The 13,199-nt window shown below is 37.8% G+C and overlaps 1 pseudogene; it reads left to right on the forward strand.

Annotated features, from left to right (window-relative positions):
- The first annotated feature begins 470 nt into the window (after positions 1-470).
- On the forward strand, positions 471-11,744 carry LOC118627809 (annotated as a pseudogene).
- Positions 11,745-13,199: the final 1,455 nt, after the last annotated feature.

Below are 13,199 nucleotides of genomic sequence, written 5' to 3' on the forward strand. Positions count from 1 at the left end.
AATCAACCAAAGCAATCTTCTTAGAATGTACTGAACATATCATAGTTCATGTTTCATAACAAACTTTGACAAATAAAAAGATAGGATTGCCCCAAATATGACATGAATATTCCTAACTTCACAAATTTTTTATAATTGCTCCTAGACATAATTCCCTCTCTCCACTTCTCTGAATTCCATCTTTTATTAAATTTTATCTTCTTTCTGAGAGATTCTACTATCTTATCCCACATTGATCTTCTTCCTATTCTAATGGTATTTATAGCCTGAAATTTAAAACATGTATTTCATGCTTGGGAAATGCAACTCTATTTCTTTGTTTAATTTTTATGCTGTTATATATGCAACATATTCCTTTATTGGGTGATACAGTTATCTCCTGAAGGGCAAATGCTATGTTCATATTTCTGTTTTAGTATCTAACACATTGTTTTCTAGGTATAAATGTTAAATACACAGTTGTATCGACAATGACAGCAATAATGATGTTGTTAGAGACTATTGGGAGGGGTTTGATTAGAACCCTGGCCATGGGTTCTAGAGCACAGGCTAGACCAGATAGGTCTTACCAAGGCAGCCATAGCCTGAGGGAGAACCAAGGAGGGCAGAAATTTAACAGGTATGTGACTTTGGCAATTTACATCTCTGAAACTCATTCTCTCTTCGGTGGCAATGATCTTGTGTAGGTCACTTAATCTGTCTGAAATTCAATTTACTGATAATGGGACTTGGTTTACCTGCCTTGTAGAATAATTACAAAAGTCATGTGAAATAATGTATGAAAATTTACCTTAAGAAAACACAACGCATTATATTGATTTAAGGGTAGAGGAGGAAATTTATAGTTTCAAGGATGAGTAGCAGGTGCACATTTATTCATAGCTTGAAAATCTGTCCACACTTTAAACTCACATTCAGTGATTTAGGAAAACTCCAGCACTTAAGAAAGTGTTCAATGAGAAAATGAACTAGACTTTAATTAAATAAAGCCAAGATGAAATTAAAACAGAAAACTCATTTCCCTTGAACGAAATACAAATGCATTTAAATGCACAAAATGGTAGTACCATTTCATTTTATAAGGAATACTTATGAAAAAACATTAACCATAGTTAGAAGTGTTGTCAAGCTTTCATGCCTACAGTGCTAGGCTGAAGGAGACAGGGAGCAATACTTCTACCTGATAAAGATGTTCCAGGCTAGAGTAGGCTCTCAGATTTATGCTCTGCTTGAAGAGGATTGAGGAATTGAGGAATACAAACTTTTTGTTAGTACTGCTTAGCACCTATTTTCAATAATGATTAGAGATATAAACATACATTTTTGTTTATTGGAGTGTGCAAAGAGAAACAATAATACAAAACTAGATTTGTTTGAAAAGACACGTGGTGTTAACTGTGCCAGGCCTCCTTCCCACCTTCAGTCAGCAAACCTCCCAGGAGGAGAGTCATTACAATGGCAGGGGTCTAAACCAACTCCTTCGACATTTACCTTATGAAATTATTATTCCACTTTCTGGATGGAATTCTCCCTCATTCCTCCAGCTGGAAGGAAGGAATTGCTTGCTCTTTTAAGCTACTGTTCAGATCTAATCTGTGCTAACCATCTGGGCACTTTTCACTTCCTTTCAGGGAAGTGTCTGTGTGCATGTTCTATGGCCCATAGTAGAGTGTAAACTCATAAAGAACCTGCTAAATATGTTCTTGCAAACCCTACTCCAAGGAATTCTAAGCCAGTGTCTTTAGATAAGTGAACAAACAATAAGGACATTTGCTGACAGATTGAGGGGTCATGCACCTGAGTCTCCTGGTTTGTTCGAACTCTAACGAGTGGTTGCTAGTTTGAGGCTCATTGGCTCCCACAAGGTCTATTAGTGATCTTTCATAGTAGTAATCAATATTAGTTCTGTCTCATTATCTATCTATCTATCTATCTATCTATCTATCTATCTATCTATCTATTATCTATCTATCTATCTATCTATCACTGACATCTATTTATTTATCTACCTATGTTAACTGGTTTGATGAGATAAATGGCATATGACTTGCATCAGAATATCAGCAACAGTTAAAAATCATTGCATCCCACAGATTGTAGATCTTCATCCAGTAGTGCTTGACTGGCTATGCATTAAACTTTTTAAATGTATGGGTATCACTTCAAGAATTATAATATAATTGATCTGGGGTGAAGCTTAAACACATGAACTTTTCTTCCTGATTGGTATTTCAGGCTTCTTAGGGTATATTCCTAGAAGTGGGATCATGGGTCAAATGAAAGTTCAATTTTTAACTTTTTGAAGTAACACCATATTGTTTTCCATAGTGGCTGCACCAGTCTGCATTCCCACCAGCAGTGTACTAGAGTCACCTTTTCTTCACACCCTCGCCCGCACTTGTTGTTTGATGACTTGTTGATGGCGGCCATTCTGACAGGTGTGAGGTGATACCTCATTGTTGTTTTAATTTGTATCTCTCTGATGATTAGTGATGTTGAGCATTTCTTCATATGTCTCTTGGCCACTTGTATGTCCTGTTTGGAAAGGTGTCTATTTAGTTCCTCTGCCCATTTTTTAATTGGGTTCTTTGTCTTCCTTTTGTTGAGTTGTATGACCACTCTGTACATATTGGAAATTAACCCCTTATCTGATATATCATTGGCAATCATGTTCTCCCATACAGTGGGTTGCCTTTCCATTTTGATGATTGTTTCTTTTGCTGTGCAGAAGCTTCTGAGTTTGATGTAGTCCCATGTGTTCATTGTTTCCTTTGTTTCTGTTGTCTTAGGTGATGTATCAGTGAAAATTCTGCTGTGTATGATGTCCGAAATTCTGATGCCTACATTTTGTCCTAGAATTTTTATGGATTCACGGGTCACATTTAAGACTTTTATCCATATATGTACCCCCATGTTCATAGCAGCACTATTTACAATAGCTAAGATCTGGAAACAGCCCAAGGGTCCATCAGTAGATAAATGGATAAAAAAGCAGGTACATATACACAATGGAGTACTATGCAGCTGTAAGAAAGAAAGATCTCTTATCCTTTGAGACTACATGGAGGGACCTGGAAAGTATTATCCTAAGTGAAACAAGCCAAACAGAAAAAGACAAATACCACATGATCTCACTTATATACAGAATATAATGAACATAACAGTCTGAGGAATCCAGTAGACCCAGACACATGAAAGTAGGGCACAGACTGACGTCCCTCAGAATAGGGGTTGGGTTGTAGGAAGAGATAAACCACAGAACTTATATGCATGTATGCATAACCAATGGACATGGACAACAAATCCGGGGACGGGGTAGGGGGGGTGGGGAGGGGGTGCCAATGGGGTTAAAAAGAAAAAACATCTGTAACAAAAAAAAAAATTAAAAATTAAAAAATAAATAAATAAATCCATTTATATAAAAAGAAAGAAAGAAAGCTCTCTGATCCTTGAGAGGACATGGAGGGACCTAGAGAGTGTTATGATAAGTGAATCAAGCCAATCAGAGAAAGATAAATATCACATAATCTCACTTATTTGTGGAATATAATGAACAAAAAAACTGGTGAACAAAATGAACCCAGACACATCAAAGTAGGGCACAGACTGACAACCCTCAAAAGATGGTGTCGGAGGCAAGGAGGGAAGAGATAAACCGCAGAGCTATGTGCATTTAGGCATTGCCATGGACACAGACAACAATGCTGCGAATGGGGTGGGAGGGGTATCAGGAGGAGGGTGTCGCTGGAGGAAAAAGAATAAACATCTGTAACATAATTAAATTAATAAAATAATAATAGTAATAAAATTAAATCAAACTTGAAAAAAATAAACACATGAACTTTTTAAAATTCACTAGATAATTCTAATGTGTAGGCTAAGTCTTCGTTTCAGAGCTTCTTTTAGTCATCAGATGCTGGGCTCTTGCAGGTTGAATTGCTGCTCTGATCCTCATTCTGTGGAAGTCCTGACCATTCCTACAAGTAGTAATTGTATAAGGCATGCTCTTAATTCAGCCCTTAAGCTAGGACCTTAGAGTTTCAGACTCTAAAACACTCCCTTAGGTCATTTAAAAATTTTAACACTATACTCAGAACCCCCTTACCCATTTCATTCTAGAAGGAAACACAACATATTTTTGTAATATCAGCTGTGTACCTAGGGAGAGGATGCACATTGACTGTAGTGCTAGCAGAACATGTCCATTTTGGGTCATGTGTAAGCACAAAATAACCTTGGAACACATAGCTCTAGCGATAACCAGGCCCCTTCAGGAGCTGGTGCCATAACCCAGGCAAAAGCAGCGTTTCGTCTATTACATTTGATTCCCATGACTTACCAGGAAACTCCAAGCTTGATTTCCTCCTCTCATTTCCCCCACATTTAGAATCGACAGCATTTTCAATGGAAACATATTTGTGGTACACTCTCAGATCTCCTGTGGGGATTTCCGTGGCAGCCGCATGTCCCTCAGTCGGCTGTCCTGTCATCAGGCAGCAGGTGCACATCGGGGTCTTTGAGAGAGAACCATTCACTGTGTGGGTCACACAGACTCTTCAGACTCTTCACTCCTCTGCCTTTCTGAGGAAGCCTTTTGGATATTTTACTCCCTATTAGCAATTCTGCCAAAGTGTGACATGTAGAAGAAGGAAAACAGAGATTCAAACATAAATGTTCTTTCCTGCATGTTTGTTCATGAGCCGGGGGATGAATCGGTCAGATTTATAGCTCAAGTTTGTCTTACAACTGTCCATGGATCTATGTCCATGCCATCCCAGGTCTAAATATACGGATAGTTTTTAAAGGTAGCTCTCTTTACAGATGTCTTCTTTAAACTACATTTTTTTCTTTCTTTCAGGAAGTGGCAGGTGCTTTTAACTTCCACAGCTACTTCTCCTGAACAACTCTCCAGCACTAAAGGCCAGAACACTAGTGACAGCCTGTATGTGACCAAGATGAGCTGACCAACATAAGAGATGAGCAGAGAGAGAAGGAAACCGCAAGGCCCCACCTATAAGGAGTGGGGGTTATGCCAGCAGAGGCTGAGGAGTATGTAGCCAATGGAGATTGTGACCAAAATACATTTATAAGTAAAGTTACAAGCCAAAGTTTCTGTATTTATAAGGTCAATTGCTAGTTCCAATAGAGCACCTACAGGATGCTGAGTGCTGACAAATAAACCTCAATGGCAAGTGTTATTATAAACAAACAGCATGACAGAAACAAGAACCAGTAGCCTCCACAGTTAGTGCAAACCAGCCAAAGTCAGAGGAGTGTGGATCCTGCAGCATGACAAAATATATAGACTCTAAAAGCAGAAATTCTTAATATGTAGAAAAATAAATCTCATTTGTGAAGCCTGTTGGCCTTCCCATCAGTCTTTCTTCTGGGATGTTAATTTAAATGGCTTAGGCTTTAGGGGAGTTCTATGGCTTAGAAATATAAGACATGAGTTTCAGAGTTATGTAGTCAAGGGTTCAAATCCATTTCTGCCACTTACTGGCTGTGTTATTTTGATTTTTCTTTTTACTTTTGTAAGCTTGGCCCAAATGAGTTTTAATATCTATTGGAATCTATTATTATTATTATAACAACCATCACTTCGAGTTATCTTAGGCACTGTTAGTAAATGGATATAGCTCCTGAACTCTGTAGTCTGACATAATAAAAAAGGTAAGTTTCCATGACCTGGATACCTTGACTTGAGTCTGAACCCTATCAATTGCCCCTTTATGACTTGGGGCAGGTCACCTTGCCATTTTAAACCTCAATTTTTCACTTTAAAGTTGAAGTAATAACACCTACCTCACAGTTATACAAGAACTAAATGAAGATAAGGTAGCATTTTCTACATGGTTAGTAAAATGTCTTCTGTGACATGGGCTCACAAAATAATGATGGTCCTTCTCACCCTCTGCACTCTTCCAGCCAACAAGGTTCATGTACAGAAGGCACATTCTGACCCAAACAGAAGCATTGAGTGTACCCAAAGTAAAGTAAGATTGAATGCACATGATGGTCAGTTAGAGAAATCAAACTAGAAAAATGAGGGTATGAAACCAGCAGTGAAGTTAACCTTTTACACATGGAAGGGGAAAGAAATATTTGCTATTAGTGGGTGAGATTATTTTCAACAATCACTGACCAAAAAGCATAGGGGAAGGTTAATTTTTGGAGGTTTCCAAAGAGTTTATGAAGAACTGAGAGTTAATCATTTTGTGACTATATCTGAGATTGATAGGCTTGTTTACAAGATAGAATTAATTTATAATATCTAGTACTAAAAACCTGTCAGCAGTCTAATGACTGGCAAAATACTTTTGTTGCCATTGTTCTAAATATAACTATCAGAAAGATAATAAGTTGAGTCTATTGGCTTTTTTTGTGATAGTGTGTATCTTGTTTATTTGATTAGTGACTCTTGTTTTCCTTATAGTCAGTGCTTCAAAACAGCATTGATTGAGACTGAACTCAATAACCAAAAGCAATGTATTTGTATTTAATCTTTTCTTCTCAAAATTAATTTTTAAACCAACATCTCCTTTTTGATGGACCAAGAGTTTGTAACAAGAACAGATAATAAGCAAATCATTAGGCTGAGAACAGACATTCTACCACAGGCCCAAGAGCCCGATTTGACTGATCACAGACGAATCTTAGTTATGACATGACAACCAGCTTTCCAAAGGCAAAAGATCTACACGGTTTCATCAATTGTTATAGAGTGGCAGCTTACAAATGTGTTAAACCAAGAGAACAAAAGGAAAGTTGTCATGTGTTACCGGTGCTTTTCCTGAGGTCTGTTCTCTTTCCTTTGTCAATAATAAGTAATTTCTGTTGCTCTAATCAATATACGCCTTGTATGAACATGCTTTGTGGAACATGCAGTGACTGTAATACTTGTTATTAAAACCTCCAATTTTTCTTCTGTTGAACAACAGCTTTTATTTGTAGCATTTGTGTTGATTCCATTCCAACTTCTTTCTCAAGATGAAGGAATATTGGGCCCCTGGGGTTCCTCTACCGCGTTTCCAGCCAGGGATTATTTTCTAATAATGTAGGCAGGAGGAGCTTTCTTCCCAAGAACAAAGCATTAAGTCTGAACACTTGCCTTCCTGGGGCCTTAAGTGAATGCTGAGTGCTCTTGCTGAGTCAACTTTGGGAAGGGAACCAGGTTCTCTGTATTTAGTAGATGTGTTTGGCATATGAGAAGGAAGAGCATATCTTCCAAGGGCATTGGACATATTATTTTATAAACCTCTGCCATACCTCTTTGTTAAGAGGTATGACAGAGGTGACATAAAGGGCCTTGATAAACTGTCTAAAGGAGATTGATTTGGAGAGTAGGAGGCAATTGCTTCTTTTTGACTGCTTTATAAGTTTTTTAAAAATGGCCTTGGCAAAGTACTTTTTTTTATTATTATTAATTTATTTTTGTTATAGATGTTTCTTCTTTTTCCCCCATTGACTCCCTCCTTCCTATCCCCTCCCACCCCATCCCCAGTTTTGTTGTCTATGTCCATCAGTTATGCATACATGCATATAAGTTCTGTGGTTTATCCCTTCCCTTACTCCTCCCTTCTGAGGAATGTCAGTCTGTACCCTATTTCTATGTCTCTGGGTCTATATTGTTCATCAGTTTGTTTTAAGTTCATTATATTCCAGAAATAAGTGAGATCATGTAATATTTGCCTTTCTCAGCTTGGCTTGTTTCACTTAGGATAATACTTTTCCAGGTCCCTCCATGTCGTCTCAAAGGATAAGAGATCTTTCTTTCTTACAGCTGCATAGTACTTCACTGTGTATACTACCTAAAGCTATATATAGATACAATGCAATCCCCATCAAAATACCAACAATGTACTTCACAGAACTAGAACAAATAATCCAAAAGTTCATATGGAACCAAAAAAGGCCCCTAATAGCCACAGAAATCTTGAAAAAGAAGAACAAAGTAGGAAGGATCACATTACCAGACATCAGGTTATACTACAAAGCCACTGTAATCAAAACAACCTTGCACTGGCACAAGAATAGGCACATAGATCAATGGAATAGAACAGAGAACCCGGAAATGGACCCAAGACAATATGTTCAATTAATATTTGACAAAGGTGGCAAGAGCATACAGTGGAGTAAAGACAGCCTCTTTAACAAATGGTGTTGGGAAAATTGGACAGCTACATGCAAAAAAATGAAGCTAGATCACCAACTTACACCATATACAAGAATAAACTCAAAATGGATAAAAGACTTAAATGTGACTCATGATTCCAAAAAAAGCCTAGAAGAAAGTGCAGGCGACAAAATTTCAGACATCACACGCAGCACAATTTTCACTGATACATCACCTAAGGCAACAGAAACAAAGGAAAAAATAAAGACATGGGACTACATCAAATTAAAAAGCTTCTGCATAGAAAAAGAAACCACCATCAAAATGGAAAGGGAACCCACTCTATGGAAGAGCATAATTGCCAGTCATACATCAGATAAGGGGTTAATTTCCAAAATATAAAGAGTACTCACCCAACTCGGCAAAGCACACTTTTAATTACTCCCTTTCCGGTGCGGGTCCAAGCAGCTTGGGAGGTGGCAGCAGCCAGGCAGCCCAGGTTCACAAAGCCACAAGGCACACTGTGTCCCTCAGGCATGCAGCACACAGCTGTCCTGGTGCCACAAAGCCAAGAGGAAGGTTAGCTCTGCCTGCGGGACAGAGAAGGAGGAGCCCACGAGGAGGTCGAGGCAGGTTGTCAGCCAAACCTGCTCCTGCAAAAGTGGAAAGGAAGCCAAAAAAGGCAGTAGGAAAAGATAAATCTCAGACAAGAAAGTGCAAACCAAAGCGAAAAGGGGAGCAAAGGGAAAGCAGGCCGAAGTGGCTCACCAGGAACCTAAAGATCTACCCGCAGAAAATGGAGAAACTAAAAACGAGGAGAGTCCAGCCTCAGATGAATCAGGAGTAAGAAAGAAGGCAGGTCTGATGAACATCGTATACCATGTCTTATCAATGGTCTCTGTCTCCCTTTTTGTACAATCCAGAGGAATATTTTTATCAACTATTTTGTAAATGCAAGTTTTTTAGTAGCTCTAGAAACATTTTTAAGAAGGAGGGAATTTCACCTCATCCCATTTTTTTAAGTGTAAATGCTTTTTTTAAGAGGTGAAATCATTTGCTGGTTGTTTATTTTTTTGGAACAACCAGAAAATAGTGGGATATTGAATATGGGAAGCTTTCATTGTCTTGGGTGTCAGTTTAACATTCCACAGATGGGGGAGGTTTTTATATCCTGTCATACACAGCATACTAAATGGCAGTTTGGAGTCGGTTGTACATTTAATATGTCTGGAACATTTTAAAGTACTTCTATTCCTATGTTTTTTGTATAATTGTTTCCTAACAAAACCACTCCTTGATCTTGGCTCTCCCTGTTGGAATTCTGTGCACTCTGCAACACCTTTGGTGAGGCAGTTCAGTTTTCCTAGTAACTTTGTTAATGTGCTGTGAAAGATTGAAAATTTGATTATGTAGTATATATGATATTAAATTGTGAATTGGTGGGACTTTGATGTAACAGCGTATCAACATTTGAAGATACTGGTACTTGATACTCTTGAGGAAAATTAGCCTCCAAATTTTAAGCTGGAAAGTCACTGGAATAACAGTTTAGAAAAGAATCACAACTAAATGACTTTACATTTTTGGTACATATGTTAAGAATTGTGTACAAATTGAAATGTCTGTATATTTATCCTCAAAATAAACAATAAAATCTCAATTATGAAAAATATATCCCTGTCCTAGTCACGGCAATAGCTAAATTTTAGGGTGTGTATCAATATCTCAACAGGTATGAAAATTTGATGACAGCACTGCATGTGTATGGAATTTTATGCTTATTCCAGAAATAATGAAAATAGCTATCATTTATCAAATGGTTCCAAGGCATCAGTCTTGGGCTGAGCAAATCACACCTGAAACTCATCTACTCCTTCCAGCTACACCACAACAGAGATGTAGCCCCATTTTTCAGACGGGAAAACAGCTATTTAAGTAACTTGAAGTTTAAAAAGCAATAAAGACAAGAATTGAATCTAAATCTATCTGACAGAAAATTTGGGACCAGTGAGAAACCGAATAATAACTGGGATCCAAGAAAGGACATACCATCATGTAAGTAGTGTTGTTTCAGCCTTTGCTCATGTCCTGTCCATTAACACTTCCTCAGTCAGAATAGGTCACATGGCCAAATCCAAAGACAGGGGCAAGGAAATACATTGCACCTTTATAATGAAAGGAATTGCAAAGTCACTGGCCAAGGCCTGGCTGCAGGGATGGTGAACAATTACAGTCATTAATGAAATCCACTGTCAATATAAACACATTTTAGCCCTGTCTGGTCTGACTCAGCGGTCAGAGTGTAAGCCTGTGGACCGGAGAGTCCCAGATTCGGTTCTCACTAGAGGCACATACCAAAAAAAAAAAAAAAAATTTAAATGACATAGGTAAGTTACCCTTTTTTTTTCTCTAAAACTAGATGTAAAATTGATGTCCTAGATGTTGAGCCATATTTATTTGATGAATCTCCTTATCTACAATATGTTGCTAATATTGTTATTATTCAGTGAAATAAATGCTTAGCCCAGAGGTTGGCACATAGCAACCATTTGACCAATGTTAACTTTATTAGCATCATGACTTCTGGGATTAGGTTGAAATATGAACCCTCATAATACCTCCCTCAGCTTTTCAAAATTAGACTGTCAGTAACATACACCCTAGCAATTAGCCATGTCTCTTGAAAGAAATCTGATTAGCTTTCCAGATTAGGCCATATTTTTGCCTCCTAGCACATCATCGCGTATGTCAGTTTCCAAAGCTCCTCAAAGCAAGATCATAGGAATCTATACACTAAGTTCATGGAGAAAGTGTTGAATGTCACATCTTCCCCAATCTTCTCCTCTACACCTGACTTTTCCGAAATCTGAATGTTCAGAGGCCCAGGGAACTGAATTTCCCCTGAAGTCAAACCAGCACATTTCCAAATAAATTCTTCCCTACCCACATGACACTTACTAACTGGAAATGAAAAGTAATTTGGATGTAAATTCATTACGAATAGGTCGGTAATTCCTTTACTTCCTGCAGCAATTTTGTTACACAGGATTGTAACACACTTATTACATTCAGCACCTAGGCCTTGAGTGGTTATTATTCTGTGAATCATAATATAATTCAAACTAATCCCATAATTGAGTCTAATTAAGACAATTATTATAAAATTATTGAAAGGAGAGATTGAATATATTTATTTATGAATTCTATGTCCCCTGCTGAGACAAGGGTTCCCTGTAGATTTTCTTTCTAGTGATCTGTCTGGTCTTATTTTAAAATCTTCTAAGAATTAGTCTGTCTGATATTTATATTCTTTGAGATACCACTTAGAAGTATAATAGGTTTCACTGGATATTTTAGCATAATATTTAGCTTCAGTGGTACTTTCTTCTCATCATTCTTTTAAGACTTGGGGAGTTCTAAGACAATCTAGACTATAATATATTCCCAAGAGAGAAAATGAAACCCTTAGAGGAAAATGTATGGTGACTTAAAATAAGAATCTATATTGGCTTATCTAATGAAAAGCCCAGCCAGATCAAAGTGCTCACACAAGACTTTATTTCTCCTTCTGTTGGCTCTGTTTGTCTCTGATCTTTTTTTTTCTTTTTTTCTGGCAGGTTTTTCCTAAAGGATGGCAAAGGTGGACCTTGTCAGCTCTAGTCTTTTACAAGAGACTGATTCTTTCCCAATACCTCTATCAGTCCTCCAAAAGGATGCTAATTAGTTCTGGGTTATGTGCCTGCCCTTGAACAAGCCTATCCTAACTTAGGTGGGATAGTCTGATTGGCTAACCTAGGTCACATACCTACCATTTACCTACCATTGTGATAGGAATGGTAAGACCCCTTGATCCACGGAACTGTAAAGAGGAAAGGGTTAGTTCTCATAAGAAATGAATTTAGGGGCATAAGAATAAGATAGATGATAGATAGATAGATAGATAGATAGATAGATAGATAGATAGATAGATGATAGATAGATAGATAGATAGATAGATAGATAGATAGATAGATATAAATTATTTTTTCCAGTTAAACTTGTTCTATTTTGAGTGGATTGTGACTTCTTCCATTTTGTTTCCTTAGGAGTTAAAACGGTAAGGGCTCCCCACTTGTTCTGCTGGCTATCTGAAGAGTACCATAGAAAGGGTTCTTTTGCAGAACTCTAAACATATTTGGGGATCAAGTGAATAAACAGGCCACTCGTGGAGGGAACACTGACATTTTAAACATCTGTGAAACTGATATGATAATATATAAAAGGGAATATGTTGGGGTAGAGGGAAGAAAGTGGGGTGAAGCAGAAAAAAAGCTAAAGGATTGTATATTCCCTTCTAATTCTGAAAACCTTCACTCAAACAATTTTCTGAGCACAAGAGAATGATTTATTAAAACCAGCTAAAATATAGGATACCTAGCAACCTAAATTATAACTCTGTCATGAATTCTTCTTCCTCCTGAGTGCTAAATTGTAATCAGCAGTTGAATCTGAATTCTGATCAGGTCTGACCCCATGAGTAGAGGAAATGGGAGGGTAAGTTTATGTAGCTCCTGGCAGCCAGTAAGGAACTGTGGGGAAAATGCTGTCTCTGAAGTGAGGGACTTGAAGTCATTTTCCACTCAAGATTCAGTTAAAGAAAAGCTGCATCTTCATATCATGACATCTTTCTACCTAGATATTCTTTCTTGGCAAGAGAAAATTCTTAGGCTCTACTGTTGCCTTCCCTTCTTCCTCTCAGGAGAGCCTCTCAGTTTGCCACTAACATTGAAAAAATTATCCTGAGAGTCATAGACACAGACATCAGTATAGGGGTTACCAGAGGGAAGGGTGTGGGAGGGCAGTAAAGGGTAAAGGGAGCCAACTAAATGGTGACAGATGATTTGACTTTGGGCAGGGGCACACAATGCAATATACAGATCGTGTATCTTAGAAATGTACACTTGAAACCTATATAATCTCATTAACCAATGTCACCCCGAACATTTAATTTACAAACGTTATTCTCTTGCCCTATCTCTTCAGATGTTGGCACCATAACATAAGAAAAATCTGGAAGCAGCTGAACTTATTTTTGATCTGTGAT

This window comes from Molossus molossus, unplaced genomic scaffold (assembly GCF_014108415.1).
Source record: "Molossus molossus isolate mMolMol1 unplaced genomic scaffold, mMolMol1.p scaffold_m16_p_13, whole genome shotgun sequence".
Classification (NCBI taxonomy): Eukaryota; Metazoa; Chordata; class Mammalia; order Chiroptera; family Molossidae; genus Molossus; species Molossus molossus.